Here is a 25,754-nt window from a genome sequence, read left to right as displayed (position 1 = left end):
ACTAATATAACCATGTGACTTAGGCAATTCACTAAACTTCTCTGAGCTTCAGTGTCCTGAACAAAGAGAACATGTAAATAAAGAAATAAATGCTTCATTTATAGGATTAGGATTTTATGATGGAATGAATGCTCTAGTGTTCCAGTGTGGACTGTACTCTGAAATACTATTCACATGTTGAGTATTAATTATAGAAGGATTTTGTGCAAGTGTCATTTAATATTGATTAACCTAAAAAGAACTGGACAGAGATTTGCATAATTATTTTTTGTATTAGAATAATGTAGGGTCATAGAGGCCAGGAGAAGGCATGGGTTGCCTTTAGAAGGTGGCCACTTAAGAAATGGTGGAACACAATTAAGTATAACTTGGGGCGAGAAACTCTTCATTTTCTGTGTTAGTGAAGCAAATGGTGATCCTAGGTAAAAGTAGACGATGACTGTTTCTTAATTGGGAGATTTCTTAATATTATCTTACTTAAATTAACATCAGTTTTGTGGTTGAGGTTCTTTAAAATTAGAGCAACTGTCTCTAGAGAAAGGAGAACAGGCTACCTTCTCAGGGAGTCTCATGAGAATTTATATCTACTCTAAATGATTGATTTTGAGATGATCCATTATGAACATTTAATTCCAGTTAATAACAGACAATACTTATTCAAAGTTGACTGTATGCCTCGAAATGTGCAAAGTGGTTAACAAAGATTATTGTATTTTTCTCACAACTGCATAAGAAAGAGTGCTGTTATCTTTTGTTATACAGATGAGGTAGGTCACTGTGGCTCAGAGAGGTTAAATATCTTGCCCAAGTTCATATAAATGAAAAATGATAGAATTAAGAATAGAACTTGCCATTCTAACTCTAGAACCTGCAGTCTTTACTATGCCATATTAGTTCTTTATAGCAATTATTTTAGTCTAGGCTTTTTTCTAAACTTTTTTTTTTTCTACCTCTTTCTGTGTGCCCCTCTATTCAGCTATATGAGCAGGCACATCAAATTTTTATTATAATGGTCAGGAAGTCTATTTTTGAAGTGGAAAGGGTTTAAATGAAAATGTATAAATGCATATAGGTAATCATATTGTATTAATTTCCCTAGGACTACCATAGCAAGTATCGCAAACTTGGTGGCTTAAAACAATGGAAATATATTTTCTCACAGTTCTGGAGGCCAAAGAAGTCCAAAATCAATGTGTTGGCAGGGTTGATTCCTTCTGGAAGTTCTGAGAGAAAATCAGTTACTGGCGTGCCCCTAGCTTCTGGTAACAGCTGGCAATCCTTAGCATTCCTTGGCTTGTAGCTTCATAACTCCAGTCTCGGCCTCTATCTTCACATGACATTCTGTCTCTTTCTGCGTCTCAAATTTCCCTCTGTTTTATAAGGACACTGGTCATTGGCTGTAGAGCCCACCCCAAATCCAAAATGATCTCATCTTAGATTTTTAACTGAATTAATTACCATCTGCCAAGACCCTATTAACAAATAAGGTTATATTCACAGGTACCAGAGGTTAGGATTTGGACATACCTTTTTGGAGGCCACTTTTTAACCCACTACTTATTTTGAACATTTGTATTAAGGAAGCAGGTAAAAGAGTACAAGTACAATGCAAACTTTAGTTTCAGACCATCTCAGTTCACTGATTACTAAGTTTTAAGTGTATTTTAGTATGAGAATGTTATTTTATGTACATTATCTCAATACCAAGATATTCCCCAAAGATTTTAGACTTAAATTTTGTTTTCTTTCTGCTGCTTCACTAGTAAAAATATGTGCAAATTGTCATTCTTCAGTTATTTCCTGAAACTTTGAAATTGAAATTATTGTTAAGAGACTCTAAATGGTAAAAATATATTACACATTTCAGTGAGGTTTCCTGATTCTTATCCCAAAGCCCTTATTAACATGACATGGAATATTAGCACTAGATTTAGTGAAGAGATATTGAATTCAAAAGATTGACCTGACAAAGAAGATGTAATAATACTTGATAATCGACCAACATTTGGGGCATCTAAAAGAGAAAAGCCAAACTGGACATCAAGAAATCTGGATTCCATTCTTAGCATATTAGAAGTTCTCTACCTCTGCAGAATGGAACAGAAAAACAAACAAACAAAAACCAAAAAAACTTCTAGAGAACAAAATGAATGTGGAGATGATCTCAGCAAGCAGATTGCTAAGAGCCTTGGAGCGGGTGATTCCTGAAGAAACGTGGAAATCAAATTTTGAGCAAACTTCTGGAGATAAAAAAAGGAAGGAACCAAGGATGATAGGTGATGACATGTTTAGAGCAATCAATGTGTATTTTTGACACAAACTTAGAAAATTTTGATTTGTTTTTAATCCATTAAGTGGCATATTAGGGAGGAGATGCGAAGTGAACAATAACCAGGAGTATTGCTGATAAGGTATCAGCAAAAGATGGTTAAAGTAGCATAATTATTAAAAAGATGCATGTCTACTTAAACTATCTTATTTTAATGTAAAACTTACACAAATGTATTTATTTGTCAAATTTTTCAAGTAAGTTAAGGTCTTTCCTTTGAGTCTGCTGACTGGAGTTCTAGAAAGACTTTCTTATGTAAAGAAAACCCATGACAGATCATCCCAATGATTACTTCATCGAATGGGAGGGAGAACTTAGGGGCACCTATATACATGCACATTCCTTCTAAACTGTAATAATTTCATCTTGATCTTTTTAAAGCTGTGTTGCCCACATCTAATGTGACATGGGAGTGAATACCTGACTAAGTTGTGGTTTTATTAGGAAGGAGGAATGAGGAAGTAGATGCTTGTTAGGCAGCCAACAATTTTCATCACAGTAAGCATGTAGCAGAATTGGTGGGAACAGAACTGCTTAAATGCACGTAGGGCAAAGTCTAGTAGCTCTAAGTGTCCACTTAGCCACAGGCAGCAGTTAGTGTGGTTTACACTTTAATGGAGAGTTTCAGTTAGTCTGGTGAGTGGTGAACTGGTTAAGTGGAACTCTGTTTTGAGAACCTCTACTCATCTAATTGAGCTTTAAAAGTACTATAAAGGTTCACACAAGATTCAAGGAGAAAGGATTTGCAGACGAAATTAGATTTGAGCCAATTTCAAAGGACAAGATAGTAGAAGGATTCATGATAAGGTAAGTGATTGTTTGTTTTGTGTGGTTGAGAAACTATCAGTTTCCTGGCGTTTGTTTCACAGGCTGGAGATAAGGGGAGAGAAATTTCCAGCATTGATTTCAGGTCCTGAGAGAGCATTTCAGTGAGGACTGGATCACCTACTTGTGTAACTGTGCTGTTCTTGGGTGGTCTTTTCCTGGGTGGCCATTGTCATCCCACTTGAACATGGTAAGTCAGACACAAATATAGATGTGACGGTCTTGGATAGTTTAAAGTTGTGCTTATTGCATGGTATCATTTGTATACATATACACACATAAACACATTTAGTTCAGTTTATTTAAACAGATATGTCCTTGCAAAATAAGCTTCGATACCTTAAAAGAAAAAGTATGACTTCATCATTATAAAAACAATTAGGATCTGATTTTCATGAATAAAATTTTTTTGCCAAAACCCTGAGCAATGCTGTAAATATCTGCATTCTTAAAAACCTCAGATTATGTACTTTAAGAAGCTCTGCCGAAAATATCCTTTTTGCTTACTAAGTATGGTTTTGAAAACTTTTCTTTTTGTTTTCATGACCTGTTTGGAGTGCTAGTTGTGAAGCAGATGTACCTCCTTTCCTCTATTCAGTTATGCAAGACTCTTTTCCTAAATCATTAGCATCACACCACTCTGCTAAGCAATTTACTCTATCTGCAAGTTGCCCCTGCTGTCACAACAGCACGCCGTAAAATGGTTTTCAAGATCCTTTTTTACTTTACCCATTCTTTCACATCCCTCTAAGAAACTTCACTACACCTCAACTGACTTGTTTGATCCCATGGAGACAGTGAGAGGGAGCTTATCTCAGGGGACAAGAAGCAGGGTAGAATAGTGAAGGAACACGGAATTGCTGTGGTTTCAATGGTATGTGGGACATGAGAAAATACAAATATTGTGTGTAGACCACTCTTTCAAAAAGGTTAGCTGTGAATGGAAAGGGATAGAGTGGAGATAGGATTTTATTTCAGGTGAAATAGATGTGACGGTATTTATAAAGAAGCCAGTAAAAGAGAGTAGAAATTATAGAAGAGGAGAGGAAATTGATATACCGTGGTCCTATTCACTCTTCCTGAAACAGTGTTCCCCCTCATCCTTTCACACCCTTGTGAATAGCAATAACCTTAATATTACTTGAATATATTGAATGTGTCACTCTGTCAGATGTTATATGAAAACAACTATGAGGTTCTTATTCCTGCTCTTTGGAATTTACAGGCTAAAGCCATAGCACATGTTGTGATTAGGGATCATTCCTGCTTTGAGGGTGTTCTTTATTAGGGTTTTAATGTGGCCTATTTTTTTTTTTTTTTCAGAGTCATGATTTAATACACCTATCTGAATCACATGGAGTGGAAATTCTTTTTAACCTTGACACCTAGAATAGAAATAACCCCTGTTTTATAGGCCCTGGTCCTAGTAGTGGTTTATCAGGCTTCTATTGTTCAAGATGATAACATTGTTTAAGATGGCTTGATCTGAGATCAGGTAGATCCATGTGATGATCAGTTGTGTTATAATGGGATGGTTGGCTTGAGCCCAAAAAGAATTTTCAAAGGCGATGCAAAAATCTTCAGGTCAATGGGACTTCCCGAGGAGTCGATTAATGCCTCCAAATGTTTATCAAAGTAGTTACTTAGTGGCTGCTAGACTCAAGTGTACACAAAATTCTAATGAAGAGTAATAACAGAGTCTTAAAAAAAGCAAAAACAAACAAGACAAGGCTTGTAGCTTTTTTTGGACAGCCCTCATAATCCATAGTGAGTATTTGATAAATCATAGTATTAAAGAATGTTTTACGTTTGTGCAGTGCTTGTTCCTTATAAAACACTATAATCAGCATTATTGCTTTTGATTCACAACATGGGTGACCCATAGGCAGAGGAGGCGTTGCTACTGTATTATCCCAGATTAGGAAATTGAGGCTCGTAAATGTTAGTAATAAAAGCTGACATGTTGAGGGCTTGTTATGCACCAGGCATGGAGTTCAGAAATTTACAGGTAGTTTATCTTCAACACTATCCCATACTATAGCTATTATTACTCGGATTTTGCGGTTGATAATATTGAGAAGTGGTTGAGTAACTTATCCAAGTGTACATGACTGGTAAGTGAGTCATGACTCAAACCAAGGTGAACTGACCCAAGGACAGTTGGAGCCTCTGTGTAATGTTGTACTGCTTCTTTAGGCTCTTTACACATGAGTTTTCTTTCTTCTCTGTGGCTCTTATAACTTCGCATTACAGTAAACTATCAGAAGCAGTGTATTACATAATACAGTTATCTAAATACCCTCAAAAAAGTCAGTGGACTAAATATATTCATGCTTTTAATTGGCACATGGGTAATTTTAGTGTCCAATCAATGACCGGTTCTTCTCACAGGGTTTTTGTTTGTTTGTTTTTTATATTGGAGAATTAAAACAGTATCTATTGAAGATACTGTTGATAGTATCTATTGAAGTGAATCTCGGAACTTGTTATCAATTGGAGTCAGTATATGATTTTCCTTTGGAAGTATTCTAGATGTAATAGATACCAAAGGACATAAAATTCACTATAGAAGTGATTCATTATGAAATGTTTGAGAAACACATGATCAATTTATACAGCACTTGACAAACTAGTTCTTTTTTTTAAAATTAATTTATTTAATTAATTTATTTTTGGCTGCGTTGGGTCTTCATTGCTGCGCGCGGGCTTTCTCTAGTTGCGGCGAGCGGGGGCTACTCTTTGTTGCGGTGCACGGGCTTCTCATTGCAGTGGCTTCTCTTGTTGTGGAGCACAGGCTCTAGGCGCACAGGCTTCAGTAGTTGTGGCACACGGGCTTCAGTAATTGTGGCTCGCGGGCTCTAGACTGCAGGCTCAGTAGCTGTGGCGCACGGGCTTAATTGCTCCGCGGCATGTGGGAACTTCCCGGACCAGGGCTCGAACCCGTGTCCCCTGTGTTGGCAGGTGGATTCTTAACCACTGCGCCACCAGGAAAGCGCCAACAAACTTGTTCTTAAGGATACTTATTTTAATGAAATTGTTAAAAGATATATTATGGGATATATCAATATTATATAACTATTTCTCTGATATTATTTTTAAATATATCTAAGAAAAATGCTGAACAGATTGTTGTGCAATAATCTGCTTTTAATAGTTAACGGGTCATACCCATCATGACAGGAAGTTATCTGGTCAAATGTGTAGCTATTGACTGGGACATTAGCCCATGTGCTGCTTTTACCAACTAACAGCTTCTGCTGGAACATGTAGTCCATTCAGTGATTGCTGGAGTATGCTATGAATCTTGCCTCATGATTTGCATGTAGTATCATGCTGATGTTACTCAGTGGTTAATGTAGGGTAAACATTCATTTGTATAAACAGCAATTCTTGTTCTGTAGAGGTGGGAAAATAAGGAGGTTTTAGATAAAAGCTTAGTCTTGAATTGGTTTTGCAGTCATATCTGAAACAACATCATCAGAATACTTGAAAATGAGGAGATATGATTTTTTTTTAAAAATTTATTTTGGAAATAATTATGGTGTTAGAAGAGTTGCGAATCTAGTAAGAATTTCCATGTACCCAACACCCAGCTTCCCCTCTGGTAACATCTTGTATGACTGTGCATTATTGTATATTAATAAATAATCACAAGCAATAGTTGCCTGAGTATCAACCAGTTCTGCAAATATTGAAATTTAATACCTGTTTCTCAATAATAGATGGAAATTACTGAAACTTTCTGATACACCAAAAAGGCAAACATTAAAGTCTATCTCAAAAAGAAAACTTGTTTACATTTTATCTTAAAAAAATAAATTAATGCAGAATGCATTCAAAGTTTTGTTGTTTTTTTGAAACTTCCACTTTCCAAAGAAACAAAGTCTCTACAAATGTATCATTCTAATGTGCCATAATCTGTTTATGCATTTTTCTATTGACAAGCATTTAGGTTGTTTCTATTTTTTGTTTATTTTGAATAATGCTGCTGAGAACATTTGTGTATAATTATTTTCTGTGGACATATGTTTTCAATCCTCTTGGATATATACCTCAGAGTAGAATTACTGGATCATATGGTAACTCTGTGTTTAGTATTTTGAGGACCTGCCAAACTGTTTCCCAAAGTGGCCATTCCATTTTGTAATCACACCAGCTATGTTTGAGGTTTCTAATTTCACCTTATTGTTGCCAACAATTCTTAATGTCTATCTTGTTTATTTTAGCTACATTAAAGGGCATGGAGTAGTATCTCTTTGTGGCTTTAACTTGCATTTCTCTGATGACTAATGATATTGAACGTCTTTTCAAGTGTTTATTGGTCATCTGTATATCTTCTTTGGAGAAATGTCAATTCAGATCCTTTGCTCAGTTTTTAATTGAGCTGTTCTCTTATCAGATGTATGATTTGCAAATATTTTCTGCCATCCTATGGGTTTCTTGATGTTGACCTTTGAAGCACAAAATTTTTAAATTTTGATAAAAACCAATGTATATATTTCTCTTTTGTTGCTTTTGCCTTTGGTGTCCTATCTGAGAAACCATTGCCTAGATCAAGGTCATGATCCTCAGTTTTCTTTTAAGAGTTTTATAGTTTTAGCTGTTACATTATGGTTATAATCCTTTTATTTTTTTCTTTAAAAAAATTTTTTTTAAAGCTATTGCATTTTTCATTTTATTTATTTATTTATGGCTGCATTGGGTCCTCGTTGCTGCACATGGGCCCTCTCTAGTTGTGGAGAGCAGAGGCCACTCCTCGCTGTGGTGTGCGGGCCTCTCACTGCAGTGGCCTCTCCCGTTGCGGAGCACAGGCTCCAGGCACGTGGGCCTCAGTAGTTGTGGCACGCGGGCTCAGCAGCCGTGGCCCATGGGCTCCAGAGCGCATGCTCAGTAGTTGCGGCGCCCGGGCCTAGCCTCTCTGTGGCACGTGGGCTCCTCCAGGACCAGGGATCGAACCCGTGTCCCCTGCATTGGCAGGCGGATTCCTAACCACTGTGCCACCAGGAAGTCCCTATAATCCACTTTGAATGGCATTTTGTATATAGTATAATGTAGGAGTCCAGTTTATTCTTTTGCCATTTGTACTAGCACCATTTGTTGAAAAAACTATTCTTTTTTATTTGGCTTGACACTGTTGCAGAAAAGAATTTACTATAAATGAAGGATTTATTTTTGAACTCTCAATTCTACTCCATTGATTTATATGTCAGCGTTATGTCAGCACCATACTGTTTTAATTACTATAGCTTTGTAGTAAATTTTAAAATTGGGGAACCTGAGTCATACAACTTTTTTTTTCTTTTTCAAGATTGTTTTGGCTATTCTGGGTTCTTTGTACTTCTATATGAATTTTGGCATCAGCTTGTCAATTTAGCAAAAAAAAAGAAAAAAGGCAGCTGGAATTATGAGAGGGATTGCATTAAATCTGTAGATTAATTTAGAGAAATTGCCATTCTAACTTTATTAAATCTTCCAATCCATGAGCATGGAACATCTTTCTATTAGTCAGAGATTCTTTAATTTCTTTCAGTAAGTAGTTTTTGGTGTACACATCTTGTACTTCTTTTGTTAAATTTATCCTATACTAATCTTTTTGCTATTATTAAAAATAGAATTTTTTCCTTAATTTCATTTTCAAATTGTTCACTGCTAATGTATAGAAATAGAATTGATTTTAGTATATGTATCTTTCTGAACTCATTTATTAGTTCTCAAAAGTTTTTGGTTATTTCTGTTGGATTTTCTATATATAATATTTTGTCTTCTGTGAATAGAGATAGTTATGGTTCTTCCTTTCTGTATTATTCTGCTCAGGCCACTGTATCAAAATATCATATGGCTTAAACTACAGACATTTATTTTTCACAATTCTAGAGGCTGGGAAGTCCAAGATCAAGGTGCTGCAGATTTGATGTCTGGAGAGGGCCCTCTTCCTAGCTTGCATATGGCTGCCTTCTTACTGGATCTTCACATGGTGGAGAGAGATCTGGTGTCTTCTTATAAAGATGCTAGTCTTTTTGTGGGGCACCATACTCATGACATTTTCTAAAACGTAATTACCTCCTAAAGGCCACACTTCCTAATACTATCACATTGGGGAGGTTAGGGTTTCAACATATAAATTTTGTGGGGGGTGGAAGGACAAAACATTCAGTCCCATAACACTTTCCAATCTGGAAGTCTTTTAGTTCTTTTTCTTAACTAATCTTGAAAATCTGATTTTTATAGTATAATATATATAATAATATTTAATTGTAACAGGTTTTAAAAACTACAGTTATATTCATTTGGACATCTGTTTCAGCCCATATTTTCAGTACAATAGTGGATGAACCTGGAGAGCAAATTGTCTTCATTTTGCCAATACAGTTGTCAGCAAAAATTTTGAATGCAACATTATTTCCAGAAATTTGTAGGCATTGTGGAAGTTAAAAAAAAAAAAAAAAAAGAGGTCTGTCCACAAACTTAATTGCATAGAGAAGCCAAGTTGAACATGCTTGAAATACCTCCAAAGGAAATGTAATACCAAATACAAATTCAATGGATATTAGGAAAACTAAACTGTTGCTGAGGTAAATAACAAAATTATGGAAATGGCAGAATACAACCTCATTCTTTTAAAGAATGGACGGGATTTGGCAATGAAGGTGAATAAAGCAGAAATTATTCAACATAAAAATTGGCATGAATAAGGTCAGAATGTAGGGAAATTTTTTTTTAAAGTTCTATTTAACTCTAAAACAAACAAATCATGCAGAGGATAGAATATAGTTTGAGGAAGACTGAAGAAAAAAGAAGACTGATAATATATATTTTGTAGTAAGACAGATATAAAGAGGGTAATTTAATAAAAATTAGAAACAAGGGTGAGAACTTCGGGGGGGACAAAAAAACAACTCGATGAAAGATTGATCATGGCAGAATGAAGCGGAGGGAATGGCAAAAATTACTGATATTGCCAGCTAATAATATGAGCAGAGGTCTTATGAATTGTTCAAAGTTCCAAAGCTGTGAATGGCAGAGCTAGGATTTAAAACACACCTGACCCCAACCCTGCTGCATTTCAGGAGTAACTATGGAGGTTGTGGACTTTATTACATTCCCCAAATCTCCAATAGCATATTATTTGTCCAACCCATGTTTCTCAATAGAGTGTTTTACATTTTTTACGAAGTGTACCTCATAATAGAGCAGTGTGATTTCTTTGCAAATTCTAGAGGTTATAGCGGAAGATCCTCATGAAAAGTAGGAAAAAAGAAAAGATTGGGCATTTATACTAAAAATTTACATGAATGTGCTATGATGCATAATATGCAACTGCTGTTTTTGTTAGCATCATGTGACCCTGTCATACCAATTTGGATTCTCATGGCTAGTCATACTGCAGGAGCAAAGTGTAACTGATATATTGTACTCCCTTTCTGTCATTTAATGTTAGCATTCCTGTACATACTTTATGCATTCATTTCTTCACTTATTCAGCAATTATTTTCGTACATGACACTGTATGTCATATCTACTACATCCCAAGCTCCATGAAGAGAAATTAAGGCTTTGGGAAAAGAAAAAGGCAGCTTGCTTCTTCTACTAGCTAAATTTTTCTTAACTATCCCCAGCCTTTCAGTTGGGGTAACATTGCATCCCTACTGGCCAGGGATAATCTAACTTTGTACCAGTTGCCCTGGTGCCCTGTCTAATTAGCTTTCTTCTCACTTTCAAAAGTGTCCCAATTGGGGTGGTCAATTATATGGTTACCCTACATGTAATACATACAAATGCATATTTCAGTAAAATTTCAGTTTGAATGCATATCTCCAATCTTCAGCATTGCTATTGAGCTGAAATGGAAAATGTTAAGTATATGAATGACATAATTCTACAGTAATTATAGATTGAACTCCAAGAAAACAATCCAAACTAGAGGTGAGGAAGTTCAGTAATTCACAGAACAGGACAACACTGATTTAACACTTATGGCATATAGTATATTCTACTTTAAATAAAACCAGTTAAATAAAACCTTTTTCTCCCCCTTTCAGTCTATTGCTAAGGTTTTAGCAGAAACGTGAGATGAGTTGCTTTTGTGGGCAAAGACTGGTGATAAGCTGTTAACATGGCAAAATCCATGAGGTGATAAAAAAGAGTAAGGATACAGCTTTTAATTAACATTCTTTGTTTATAGGGTAGAAAATCCTTTACTAGGCTTTTTACATGAATTGTTTTAGGAAAAGACTTGGTAGAGACAGGGAAAACTGCAATTAGTGATAGGAAATGCTAAATAAAAAAATGAATGCTAACGTTCACCAAGCATTCACTATATGCCAGGCACAATTTTAAGCGCTTTACTTGTACTAACTCATTTATCCACACAAGCCGTGATGGTATTATTTTAACCCCATAAATGAAGAAAATGAGGCACAGATTAGTTAACTTGCAGGGCCACTCAATTGGCATTTAAACCAGACATTCTGGATCCATAGGCCACACTTTTAAATATTGCCTGACACTTCTCATATGTTTGTAGGTGCCTATTTACACGTAATAATCATGATACTATCTTACATTTTTAGAACACGTCGTAGTTAACAAGTCCTTGTCTGAATATTCTGTCATATTCTCTCTCTCTCTCTCACCCCCTGCCAGTCTCACTCACACACACATACACAGACACATGCACACACAGGTATAGGCACAGATCCTGTGAAGCAGAGCACGTTAAGATAGCCCATTTTACAGATGAGATATATTTATGTGGTTTGTCCAAAATTGTTCAGTTAAGAAGCAGTGGTGTTATGTGATGACCTAGAGGGGTGGGATGGGGAGGATGGGAGGGATGCTCAAGAGGGAGGGGATATGGGGACATGTGTATGCATATAGCTGATTCGCTTTGTTGTGCAACAGAAACTAACATGGTATTGTGCAGCAATTATACTCCAAAAAAGTTCCATTAAAAAAAAAAAAAGAAGCAGTGGAACAGAGGTTGGCTCAAGCTTAGTTCTTCATAGTCTACGAGCTTCTCATTCTACAATGTAGGGATCACAAGTGCACATGCTGCAATCTTTGTCACATTGGACCCTGGGAAGAATCCTTCTTGGCAACAGAAAAATGGAAAGAGCATGTTCATCAGCCTTTTATCTTTGGATATTTTCCCATACCAAAGTGACTTTATAAACTTTCATGCTGATACAATGAACCCTACAAGAATAAGCTGATAGTTCACTTCAGTTTCCCACCTGTGAAATAGTGGTAATGTTAGTACTGACCTGTATACTTGTTGTCAGAAATAAAATAACTAACACATTTGTAGAGTACACAAAACAGTGTGTGGCACTCTGTTGCTATCTCATATTATTAATAAGAACTGAGTTTTAAAACATGTGGGCAGGTTGTGAGAAATCATCCTCACTACTGGAAATAACTCCCAATGCTCTGGTGCCTCTGACGTCCGGAAAACAACATAATGTTTTTGTGCTAATTATGAAGAGATACTGTCAATGATCAACATGTATTTGAGGAAAGACCTCTGTGCAGTGAATAGTTTGAAGAAATACAAAATGTATTTTAGGAAGTTCATTTCCTCAATGAGTTCATACTTTTCCATCAATTAAAAATACATTATTTTCATCAGGGCCTGCAAAGGGTAGGGGGGCTGGCAATGGAGAATTGATGTTTAATGGAGTACAGAGTTTCAGTTTTGCAAGATGAAAAGAGTTCTGGAGATGGTTCCACAACAGTGTGAATGTACTTACTACTGAACTGTGTACTTAACAATGGTTAAGATGGTAAATTGTATGTTATGCATATTTTACTGGAATTAAAAACTTAAAAAAAGAAAAAATATATTATTTTAGTCTTACACAATCTTACTTTCACATTTCATTCAAGCACAAATTTGTGGAAGTTAAAAAAGACACGCAGGAATAAGCATCACATGAATCAGGAAGTTATCAAATAACAAAATTATGTCTGGAATGAAGGAGGCTTGACAGATAGCCCTTCCCACCATCTCCCACCCCAAAAGACTGAATAGAAAACTGATGTAAAAGGCTGATGTGGAGAAATAGGATAGGCAAGTATGTCATCAAAGGAAAAAAAAGTACAAATAGAACACAGTTTAAAAATTCAATAGTGAAAAATCCATTCTGTAAACCTGAGAAAATGCCAAACTTGGATTATTAGGTCTTATTGATATTTTTATATTTTACTTACATGGGTGAAAAAATATTGTTTCTTTTCCTCCTGTTTTCTTTCTTTTCCTTTCCCTTTACTCCCTCCCTCCGTTTCTTCTTTGTCAAACTACCCAGTCAAACTTGATTTTGCAAAAGGTGCTTTATGCTTTGTTTTTTGTTTGGTTCTCTCAAGCTAGTCAGCTAAGCAATGAGATGTTTGTTGTGCCACAAAAAAAGTAAGAACAACTCTCAGTCTTTGAGCAAATGTATTTGTAAAGCATTGGCATGGCCATTTTCACAGCAGGGCAAATAAGCAAATTAGGGTATTCTCTAAGGTATCTTGTCTGTGACTCTTGTATTTTAGTATTGTTATCACTGTACTTGACAATTTATTTCCATGTATTTATTTATGTTAAATTAGAAACTAAGTGAAATATTTCTAAAGTCTTTTACCCCATGTTACTAATGTGTGTGTGTGTGTGTGTGTGTGTGTGTATGTGTCTTTGGTGTTTATTTACACCACTCACAAATTCACATCAACTTGTGCACTGAAGAAGCAATAAATGCTAAGTGGCAATTCGTAACATATTGGGATCATAGGCCCTTTTGAGAATATATTCAAAATACCTATGAAAACACCTAATATTGCATGCAATTTTAGGTCATCTAGGAACTTTTTGGAACATGTTCATGTAGCCTGTGAACTACTTGGACACCAAAAAACCTCTCAGACTAAGAGAAAATAGAAAATAGAATGAAGACCTTGTCAGGGATTCAGATGAGTAACTTTCTAGACCAGGAAAGAGCAATTAGTTGCTTTAAGCAATGAAGTTTTTAAAAATTTGCCTTTAGAATACATTTTAATACTGTGTGGCTTATTACATAGTTATGTAACATTTAAAAAAGTAAAATTACTTTTTTATATACATATATATATTTGATGAATCATGGTCTCTTTAGTTTTGTATATTTATACCATTAACTTACGTTCATGTATATAAACATGAATCCCTGATACACTGTATGATTTGAATAAAAATTTTCACTTTTAACCATGTTTAGTTTATTGGCAGTATGGTTCTGAAGATGGAGAAAATCCTTTTTCATTTTATCAACATTCAAAACCTTCTTTGTAGCCTTGTATCTTCATAAATTTTATTCATCAGGATCTGCGTATTGGTAAGCAGGTGAAGTCTACCCAGTAAGATCAGCCAAGAAGATGTTATACGTCCTAGATTAGAAACATACATTTCATTAATGTGTATACTGGGACCTATTTGGGGGATCTACCGCCACCATAAAGTGGTGGTAGGTCACACTTTTGGGTCGTGTTTTAGGTAGGCTAGTGCTTTGAAGTACCGAACAAAAGGACAAACCAACTTGGCACCAAGAAGTATTGTATCTGTATATGTTTTGCTTTTGTAAGATGTGGCTTAGGACAAATATTTCTCGATAACATTATGCAAATTGTGGTAAAAGGAAAGAAAAGGAAATAGAAATATCTGAAGGAAAACAGTTATGTTATTAAAGCAAGAGATAAACTGAAAAAAATATTTAGTATTAATAATCTAGATTAAGAAATATTGGGGAAAATATTGAATAGCTTCTTGGTACTATAGTTCTAAAAAGGTTGCTTCTTATAGAAGGAAGATGACAAAATAAAATCAGGAGTTAATACATGGAGTTGAAAATTAAACCACTGGGCTTCCCTGGTGGCGCAGTGGTTGAGAGTCCGCCTGCCGATGCGGGGGACACGGGTTCGTGCCCCAGTCCGGGAAGATCCCACATGCCGCGGAGCGGCTGGGCCCGTGAGCCATGGCCGCTGAGCCTGCGCGTCCGGAGCCTGTGCTCCGCAACGGGAGAGGCCACAACAGTGAGAGGCCCGCGTACCACAAATAAAAAACAAAAAACAACTAAACCACTAAGTTTACCTGATTGCCTAATAAATTATTTTCTATTGAATATTAAATTTAGGGTAAATGAATAATAGTTAATATTTTTTGAGGTGATTGGAAAAAGGATATGTTTATTTTTAATAATAATCATAAGATCCTAAAAACAAAGTTATGGGAGAAAAACTGTAAAATCACAAACAAATAAAAGGATGTATATATATCTTACATCGTGGTTTTTCTGATATTTTTTTTCTTACATATTATGATAGAAATAAAAAACTATTTTAGGAGACATTTAATAACATTAAAATAGAATTTGCACATTATAAAGTTTAGGACTGCTTACTTCTTGCAGTGTTTTACATGAAGAAAAGTAAAGAAAAATAAGCTTGTTTCTAATAGCATCCTTTGTAACGTTCATTGTTTGATTAAAATCATGAACATTGGCCTTTTTTTTCCATCTGTAAGGTTTTATTTTTTTTTAATATGAGGTATAATTGACATAGAAAATCAAATTAGTTTCAAGTGCACAACATAAGGTTTTGGCATTTGTATACATAGTGAAATGATTGCCACAGTAAGTCTAGTTAATATCCATCACGATACATAGTTACAGAATTCTTTTTCTTGAGAACTTTTAAGAGCTACTCTTTTCACAACTTTCAAATATGCAGTACAGTTTTATTAACTATAATTGCTGTGCTGTACGTCTCTGTGACTTATTTATTTTATAACTGTAAGTTTATACCTTTTGATCCCCTTCATTCATTTTGCCCACCTCCCACCTTCTGCCTTTGGCAACCACCAGTCTGTTATCTGTAATCTACGGCCTTGTTTTTTTCTTTTTTAGATTCCATATGTAAGTGAAATCATATGGTATTGGTCTTTCTCAGTTATTTCAGTTAGCATAATGCCCTCAAGGTCCAACTATGTTGTCTCAAATGGCAAGATTTCATTTTTGTCTATGGCAAAATATATACATAACATTTTCCTTATCCATTCATCTGTTGATGGACACTTAGGTTGTTTCCATATTTTGGCTGTTGTAAATAATGCTACAATGAATATGGGGGTGCAGATATCTTTTTGAGTTTTAGTTTTAGTTTTCTTCAAATAAATACCCAGAAGTGGAATTGCTGGATCATATAGTAGCTCCTTTAATTTTCTGAGGACCCACAACAGGAGTGGCCACAGCGGTGAGAGGCCCCCGTACCGGAAAAAAAAAAAGTGATCAGTCTAGCATTTTAGTTATATAGTGGATAATGGACTCAGCTATATTCTTTTGGCTTTTAGGTCTTTTTATTTTGAGAAGAGAACTACAAATTCTTTTTGATTTTTTAAAAAATGCCAACACAGTTACAGGACAGTTACAAAGATGTATTGGAAGGCTTATCAATGATAATTTTCTTTATGGATAAATTTAACACTTTAAATTGGATTTGGATGCCAAAGAAATACATAAAAATTTCAAGTATCACCCTGCTCTCACTTCCATATATATATATATATATATATATATATATATATATATATATATTTTTTTTTTTTTTTTTTTTTTTTTTTTTTGCGGTACGCAGGCCTCTCACTGTTATGACCTCTCCGTTTGCGGAGCACAGGCTCCGGACGCGCAGGCTCAGCGGCCATGGCCCATGGGCCTAGCCGCTCCGCGGCATGTGGGATCCTCCCGGACCGGGGCACGAACCCGTGTCCCCTGCATTGGCAGGCGGACTCTCAACCACTGCGCCACCAGGTAAGCCCCCTTATATATTTTTAAACATTATTTTTTTCTTTCAACATGTATGTGTTGAGTTACAATTATGTGGCAGGCATTGTACCAAATGTTGGAGATAGAGCAGTGAGCAAAACAGATGTAGTCACTGATAATTAATTAGGCTCCAGAGTGAGCCTAATACAAGCTATGGAGGAGAAATAAATGGTGCTGTGATTATGTTTAACAGTCCTTAAAATGAGTGAAAACACTGACATAAGCTATTATCTACTAACTCAAATTATCTATCGATCTAATCCAAATTTTTAGAACGTTATTCTCCTCTAGCAGGTTAATAAATGAATTTCCTGTTATGTTTGTTTCATGATTCTACAACCTGCAAAATCAAAACCTTTAATTGGGTTGTGATCAAATTTGTCTCATGGAAAAAGTCACATTTTTAAAATAAATTTATTTATTTATTTTTATTTATTTATTTTGGCTGCATTGGGTTTTTGCTGCTGTGTGTGGGCTTTCTATAGTTTCGGCAAGCAGGAGCTATGCTTCCTTGCAGTGCACGTGCTTCTCATTGCATTGGTTTCTCGTTGCAGAGCGTGGGCTCTAGACGTGCGGACTTTAGTAGTTGTGTCTCTCTGGCTTAGTTGCTCTGTGGCATGTGGGGTTTTCCTGTACCAGGGATCGAACCTGTGTCCGCTGCATTGGCAGGCGGAGTCTTAACCACTGCGCCACCAGGGAAGTTCCTGTCACGTTGTTTTAAATAAAAGTGGTGGTGAATAAAAATGGCTTAATAGTTATGGATATAAGAAGCAGGTGAATTAAAAAATGATGCCCATTTAGTATTAACTTTAATTTTCCTGAAGAGAGGTGACAGGCCTAAAATAGTTGATTGTTGTTTTTTCTTATAATTTTAGAAGGAAAATACTTTGTTTTTTCACGTGACATTAACAGTACTATAGGACTTGTATTTGCAAATGATAGGACCAACAATGGATTAATTTCCAAAATATACAAACAGATCGTACAACTCAATATCAAAAAAGCAAACACCCCGATCAAAAAATGGGCAGAAGATCTAAACAGACATTTTCCAAAGAAGACATACAAATGGCCAACAGGCACATGAAAAGATGCTCACAATCTCTAATTATCAGAGAAATGCGAATCAAAACTACAAAGAGGTGTCACCTCATTCCAATCCAAATGGCCATCATCAAAGGGTCAACAGATAATAAATACTGGAGAGGGTGTGGAGAAAAAGGAACCCTCCTACACTGTTGGTGGGAATGTATTGGATTGGCCAAAACATTTGTTCGGGTTTTTCCATAAGAGGTTACGGGAAAACCTGAACCAACTTTTTGACCAACCCAATACATTGGTGCAGTCACTATGGACAACAGTATGGAGGTTCCTTAGAAAACTAAAAATAGAGTTACCGTATGATCCTGCAATCCCACTCCTGGGCATATATCCAGAGAAAACTATAATTCGAAAAGATACATGCACCCCAGTGTTCACTGCAGCACTATTTACAATAGCCAAGACATGGAAGCAACCCAAATGTCCATCGACAGATGAGTGGATAAAGAAGTGGTATATACCGTGATCACAAAGGTGGTTTTCCCAGGGTGAGGCTCATCCATTGCACTGCGGGTGTGCTGACCCCTGTGATTTCCCCAAAGGTGGGAAACTCGACTGCATAGTTTGTGGTAGTGGGGGACTGCGTTCACGCTCTCCCCTGAAAAAAAAGTGGTATATATATGCAATGGAATATTTCTCAGCCATAAGAAAGAGTGAAAAATGCCATTTGCAGCAACACAGATGGACCTAGAGATTATCATACTAAGTGAAATAAGCCAAAGACAAATATCATATGATATCACTTTTATGTGGAATAAAAAAAAAAAAGGTACAAATGAACTTATTTACAAAACAGAAAGAGACTCACAGGCATAGAAAACACACTTCTGACTACCAAAGGGGAAGGGTGGGGAGAGGGATAAATTAGGAGTTTGGGATTAACATATACACACTACTATATATAAAATAGATAACCAACAAGGACCTACTGTATAGCACAGGGAACTATACTCAATATTTTGTAATAAACTATAAGGGAAAAGAATCTTAAAAAAAATACGTGTGTGTAATTGAATCACTTTGCTATACACCTGAAACTAGCACATTATAAATCAACTATACTTCAATAAGAAGAAAAAAGTGAACTCAATTTGAGATGTTGCTTATACATTGGTAAGCTTTAGGAATTGTGCAAGGTGATGTGTCAGAGTCCTTATCACAGAAAGGAAAGAATAGGTAAGTAAATAGAGTAGGAAAAATGTTGGGGGCTAGCTAAATGTAGAGGCTTTCAGTGTTTATTTTGTGATTGTTCCATATTTTATGACTACAGTTGCTTTAAAAATATCTTTTTTTTTTTTTTTTTTTTTTGTGCTACACGGGCCTCTCAGTGTTGTGGCCTCTCCCGTTGCGGAGCACAGGCTCTAAACGCGCAGGTTCAGCGACCATGGCGCACGGGCCCAGCCGCTCCGCGGCATGTGGGATCTTCCCGGACCGGGGCACGAACCCGTGTCCCCTGCATCGGCAGGCGGACTCTCAACCACTGCGCCACCAGGGAAGCCCTAAAAATATCTTGATTATCAAGATTTGTTAACATTTTGTAACGAGATGTGAACTCTTCAATGTCGGAGAATTTTGTTTCCCCCTTGGAAGCTCCGCTGCCTCTTGATCTTCATTCTCTTTGACTGACATCCTGTAGTTAGTGCCTCATGGGTTTACGCTGATGATTTTACCTAGTTCATTCTCAGATTCTCTAGTTATGATCTTATAAAGTATCCCTCATGACTAAAAAGAATGTATTCTGACCAAAACAGGCTTCATTTCTACTCTGAACTGCTAATAAATTTCAAACAGAAAGCTCTTCAATCCCAACCCAAAAAGTCTATACTTAGCATAGCTTTTAAAGAATCCTGATTGAGCACTGTAAACAACTCTACATTTTTTTTTAACACTGATTTTTCAAGCAGTGAAAATTTCCTCTGCTAGAAACATTCCAAGGTTTTCATCACCTTTTCTGGCACCAAATCTTGGATGTGTCAAATTGTGGAAAGCCCTTTGGCTGTAAGAGCTGCTTCCACCTGTGAAGCCTTTATTCTGATTTCTTAACCGGAAGATTGATTTAATTGTTAATGTTGACTACGTCAGTGGTGAGCCATTTGGTCTTTGGTTGGGTAGGGTGTGCACGGTGCTTGATCTCTGTACACTTGGCAGTGCTCTTGTCTGATGGGATGCTGGAGGAAGAGACTGAGTGGAAACTGTTTGGCTGCTGTTTCTGGAAGGTTAGGAAGATATGATCTGCTTATTTTGAGGCGGGGCAATAAGACACAAACTGCCTTCTAGAAATTTTATTGTAGAAGTCGATATTTAATTTTATTATCGTTATAAAAACTGAAAAGTAAGTAGCCCAAAGAACAGTCTTGGTTTTAATATATCATGAGTTACCACACACTTGAAGGCTATTGCCATTCCATGCAATCACGGAAAGAGCTCCTCTTTCATGGTGACATAAACCTGAAAACTTATTTTCCCCAACAAATTAGCAATTTGAAGCTCTTTGCCTTTCTAAACTGTTTGTATTGTGTAATATTGAGCAGATGACAATTACAGATATCTTGGCCATTAGGTATTAAGTGCTAAATATTGTATGCAGCATTCAAAACATGATCTGCTCTGTAAACGTATTTGATAGGAAGTAGGTGTCTTCATTTATGTCAATCACTCCTTCATTTATTCACTTATTATTTTATGCCACAGACACCTTTCTCTCCAGTCATTTTCAAGAAACACATACCTAAGCCTTATTTCATACTATTTAAGTTAGAAATGCATAGCGCCCAGGGATTTGTACATTTTAAAACCTTTTAGGGTTTATAATATAAAGAGGAAAAGCATTGTTCTACATATGTAACTGACTTATTTCTGCAGGTGGTATAATTGATGATGCCTCACTCACCTGCACATGTTTATAAACAAAACAAAACAGTGGACGGTTTATGTCCTTTTGACACTGAACAGATGTGAATTTGATTCCCGTATTAAGTGCCTGAGGGACTTACAAGTACGCCTGTTAATTTGTTGCTTGTTCTTCTAAAGTCTTAAATTTACATTCATCGATGACTCCAGGGCTTTCACAGAAATAGTAGCTACAGTCCTCCTAGCCATATGCCAAGATATTAAATGATTGTCTTTCTTTCACAAGCCTCTGAACATTGCAGAGTGTGGATTCTTTCTCTCTATTTCTTTCTCTATTATCTGATTTAGAAGGTTGCTAGGTAATACTGGCCAAGAGAGTAGAACATTCTTTGATTCCTTTGGTGTGCACAGTGGCTTTTTCTATCAAATATGTGACAATTGAAGCATCTGGAGAATTATCACCACTTACTTCCAACCAGTTAAAGGAATAGAGTAGGTACAGAAAAAGAAACTGATGCTTAATAGGAGGTGGGTTCTGTCTAATTAAAAAAAAAAAACATGGATTTTAAAGACAGGTGGAAGATATAGCTGTCTAAGTGACTGGAAAGCCCTTTCCACTCTTCATTTCCCAGGAACAGTGGAAATACTAAATTTTGAAAAAAATTATCTCCTTCCCAATTCTTAATAACTTTTCTATTAACATCATTGCCTGTTTTATCTTCTGGAAAATATTATTTTTGTCATTGTACTTGTGAGAATTCAGAGTTATAACATCTATTTTCCTTTGGTACTTTCAAGGGTTCATTTTTACACCTTTGAACAGTTATAGTATGTCTTCGTGTGTGACATTTTTAGTCTATAGAAGGTACTTGGTGCACCTGTCGATTTGAAGATGCTTTGCAATAACTTTGTGGTCACTCAGGGAATTGAATCCATTGAACAGGAACTATTGAAAGCAATGGATATACATCAAGTAATGGTTGACGAGAGTTGGGTTTAGCAGTGTTTGCAGGGACCAAATTATGGAGGAGTGTAAAATTTATCCTGCTGATTCCAAGGCTGCACTGAAGGATGGTTAATCGGTGGGTGGCAGAATCAAGATTTGCATTTCCAAGCTATTGCTGCCAGGAGGTAGAGTAAGATCTGGGGGAAACATATAGGTAAGGAGAGTTAGTCCGATTCAAGGCAGAGTGTTATTAATGTCGGGCAGAGGGAATGGAGAAGATGCAATAGATTCTAGAGCTCTTTTGAAAGTTAAATGGACAAGACATGGTGACAGGCTATAGGGAGTTGAGTAAAGGGGAGAAATATGATGTAACTTGAAGAGCTGGCAACATTTTCCTAGTTGAAAAATTTGGGAGCAGAGCAGCTTTGACAATCATGAAGATAAGGGCTTATTTCGACTTATCTAATTTGTGACACCTTTGGGAGCTGACCAGTGGCAATGGTCTTGCTAGTTATACTTCATATGCTTGTGTAATATTGCTTGTAATAGATTGTGTTTGCAGTTTTTCAGAAGGTATATTAAAAATCTTCAATTTACATGCAGTGGTTTTAATGTATGCCATGGCTACTTTATCATCTCTCTTATTTAGAACTAGCCTACCTCCCTCTGTGTTGCTCAGAAGAATCATTTGCTATAGTTAAATAAGTCCTTGTTGTTTCCTATCCGATCATCCTGCCAATGGTGCTCAAGTAATCAGAAGCCCTTTCGCAATGCTGTGCTGGCAAATACCAGAGAAATTCCTGTTGGCTTTCTTCGTGGGAGTTTGCAGTCCTGTTACATGGATGGGAAGTGCCCACTGAGAACACTTTCAGATTCCCAGGATTACCTGGGTAACTTATTGGTACAGAGATGCCTGTGGAGAGAATTCACAGAGGAAAGTGAAGATTTTACATCCCAAACAGCATGTTCGGAGTACCAGGTTCATGGTACTAGGCCCTCAGCATCTGCATCCGTGTTCTAATGAAGCCCAACTCATTTGGAGTGGTCTGTCTCCAAGAAGAGAGCTCACATATTTTTATTTGTTGTAGTAAAAAACAGACAATGATTTTACCTTTGTATGTCATTAGATTTTGGTTTATATATGCAGATAAATAGAACATAAGTTACTCGAGGGCAGAGAATCTGTCTTGTTCATCATTATATCTCTGCCGTCTGGACATATCCCTAACGCTCAATAAATATTGGTTAAATGAATGAATTTTAGTTACTGGAGTAATGATTCCAGTTTTTCTCTTATCTCAGCATTTGTCTGTCTCTGTGTGAACTGACAGAAGGGATAAAGGAGAGGGCACGGGCTGGGGAAGTTGCCTTAGCCATAGGGCAGACAGTTGAGTTCCAGTGGGTGGACAGAACCATTGTGTCCAAAGTTACCTTAGACTACCTCCAGCCGCTTTTGAGAAAATAGATTAGCTCCAGGAGTTCAGGATGAAGCAACAGGGAGCATTGACTTATGGGTCTGACACAGCCATGGAGAATCAGATGGCATTTAATACATATATATCCTGGGCTTTCACAGGTTTTTTTTTTTTGAGTTCTAGGTCAGCCCATGTCATCGAGTAGGATTTATTTATCAAGTTTTAGTTCTGGAGGTGTGACAGAAGTACAGTATTATCCTAGAAACTCAGACAGGTACCAAGTTAGTAACAGTTATATACTGAGGCCCACAGAAGGGATACACAATTAGGAACGTGGGTGTCTGTATCCTCTTACCAGCGTGGGTGGCTTCAGGAGGGAGGAGGCTGTGAGTCAGAACAATCAGCATGTCCTTCAGCCAGTAAGATGAGTGACCAACATCAATGAATGAGAAATGGAAAAGCCTATTTGCTCTCTTCCCTACTGTGCTTTGGCTCTAGAGTGGGTGGGTGGGGACCTGCAGTGAAGCCTGGGGGTAAGGATGTGGTGATGCTCCGTGGCACACTGTAAGCATTCGTCCTTTGCCTCCCTTCTCCTCCCCTGCGTTGCATCCTTTCATTTCTCCTTTACATCCTTTCTACATCCTATCCTCTCTTCTTCTCCCTTTTGACCCTCTCTTTCCCTTTTTCTCATCCTCCTTCCTTCTTCCCCCCTGCAGGATATCATTTTTAAGTATGGTAAAAATTCTGTACCTAATATTTTATAATATAGGAAAATAAAATCTAATATATAAATAAGGATAATCTAGGAAAAAAATGTATGGACTACCTGGTATTGGGAGGTCCGTAAAATTGAAAAGAATGTATTATATTTTTTACTATATTGATACAGTCTAAGCCTTGAGTTAAAAAAATGTTTTACGCATAGCAAAGAAAATACAGAAGCCGTAGATAAATTGTGTTTGCTTTATTGTTCTTATAAAGAATGAGAAAAATCAGCACAGATTTGTTTGTTTTTGCTTTTGAATTAGCTGTAGGAGAACAGATGTCTACAAGATGTAGAGCATATTTTCTTTTTTGGAGAGTACACTTTTTCTCAGTGATTTGAGCTGTATAAATTTGTGTGGCTTTTTTTCCTTTTCATTGGATTACTATAATTCTTTGAGAATGTATTAATTTGATACCATTTTTTCTATTATTTTTAGAATGTTATATATGGTGAAGTTTTGTTCATTTGTAGTTTTAAGACTGATTCCTTAGGTGACTGTTGAGCCCAGACAGAAGAGATGATGTTAGTCTCTTTTGATGCGAGGAAAAGGGCTCACTTCAGTAAGGTTATGTTTAGGAATGAAAAAGACAGGCGTCCCAGACATGTGTCTAGCCTTTAAGGGAACCCAGGGAAGATGGACTGAGATTCAGAAATGGGAAGTAACCAGTACATCTCTGAGCTGATTGCCTCTCTGCCCCCTAGTGACAGAGTTGATTCTCTGCCACTGGAATGATGTAGCTACCTTCCCTCTGCTTTTCCCGCTGCTACCGGCATCCTCTCTCTTTATATTTCTCTTTCTTCTGACTCAGTTTCTGATCACTCATAGTAGTTATTCTTCATGATTTCTACTGCCTCGGAACATCTGTTAAGCATTTTCTCCCTGCGTCTTATTTTTCTGCCCCAAATAGTCCGATTCTTTTCCATGTCAGAGTTCAGAATCTAGAACATGTCCTTGGTTCAGGTAACCCACTGTTACGTTGTTTAGGTGGAGCTTTTGCACAAGGTCCCCGCTTAAGCCTTAGATGATGTATCTTAGCTCAGGTGCTCACTCTAGTCTCCTCAGAGGCGAAGGGTTATGCCAAGTGCTTCCTGGCAGGTTAATCTCTTAGCAGGAGGGTGAGGGCAGGACCCTTATAGATGGGATTTATTGGCACGGCAGGCATTTTGGGAGAAACAGATGGCCAGTTTGCATATAGTGAGACATTACTTTGGCACAAGGAGTGCAGTGGTTAGAGAACCTGAAACACTAGCCCAGTGACCTGCTCATCCTTGGCCCTCCATGTATTTTGGCCTTGATGAAACAATCAATAAATGAGAAATAATTGTTTCTCACTTAGTTTTAGAGGCCTTCCTTGACTCTCATTGCATATTTTGTTTATCACCCTCATTTAATTCACAAATTTTTCTTTCAAACTTAATTTTCATTTACTACTTTACGGGTTATTTCAACCCATAGGTGGGGCTTAAAAATATATAAACAGCTTCTAAAGGGAGTTAAGCTTATTTGATAATGGAGACATCTGAAGTAGGTAAGGCTCTTTCAGTTTTAAAAAGTGATAAAGATTGCATCTCAGAGTGTTGTCTCTATCTTGGATAAAGTCTCTGAGCAGATACTCAAATAGTACACAGGTAACACTGGCAAAAAGCAGAGTCACTACAGATAACTCAACTTCGTTTCTTTATATGGCTGAGT

The 25,754-nt window shown here is 36.7% G+C and overlaps 1 protein-coding gene and 1 non-coding gene across 9 annotated transcripts in view; both read left to right on the top strand.

Annotated features, from left to right (window-relative positions):
• Nucleotides 1-25,754, top strand: part of GULP1 (GULP PTB domain containing engulfment adaptor 1) — a 367,352-nt gene that overhangs the window by 147,342 nt on the left and 194,256 nt on the right. The window lies entirely within an intron of this gene.
• LOC117313118 (U1 spliceosomal RNA) lies at nucleotides 18,527-18,685 on the top strand. Its single transcript, XR_004527580.1, has one exon. It is a non-coding gene; the product is annotated as a U1 spliceosomal RNA (small nuclear RNA).

The sequence above is a fragment of the Tursiops truncatus genome, chromosome 7 (genome assembly GCF_011762595.2).
Source record: "Tursiops truncatus isolate mTurTru1 chromosome 7, mTurTru1.mat.Y, whole genome shotgun sequence".
Lineage (NCBI taxonomy): Eukaryota > Metazoa > Chordata > Mammalia > Artiodactyla > Delphinidae > Tursiops > Tursiops truncatus.
The sequence above is the reverse complement of the archived record's forward strand: the minus strand, read 5'-3'. Positions and strand labels throughout refer to the sequence as shown.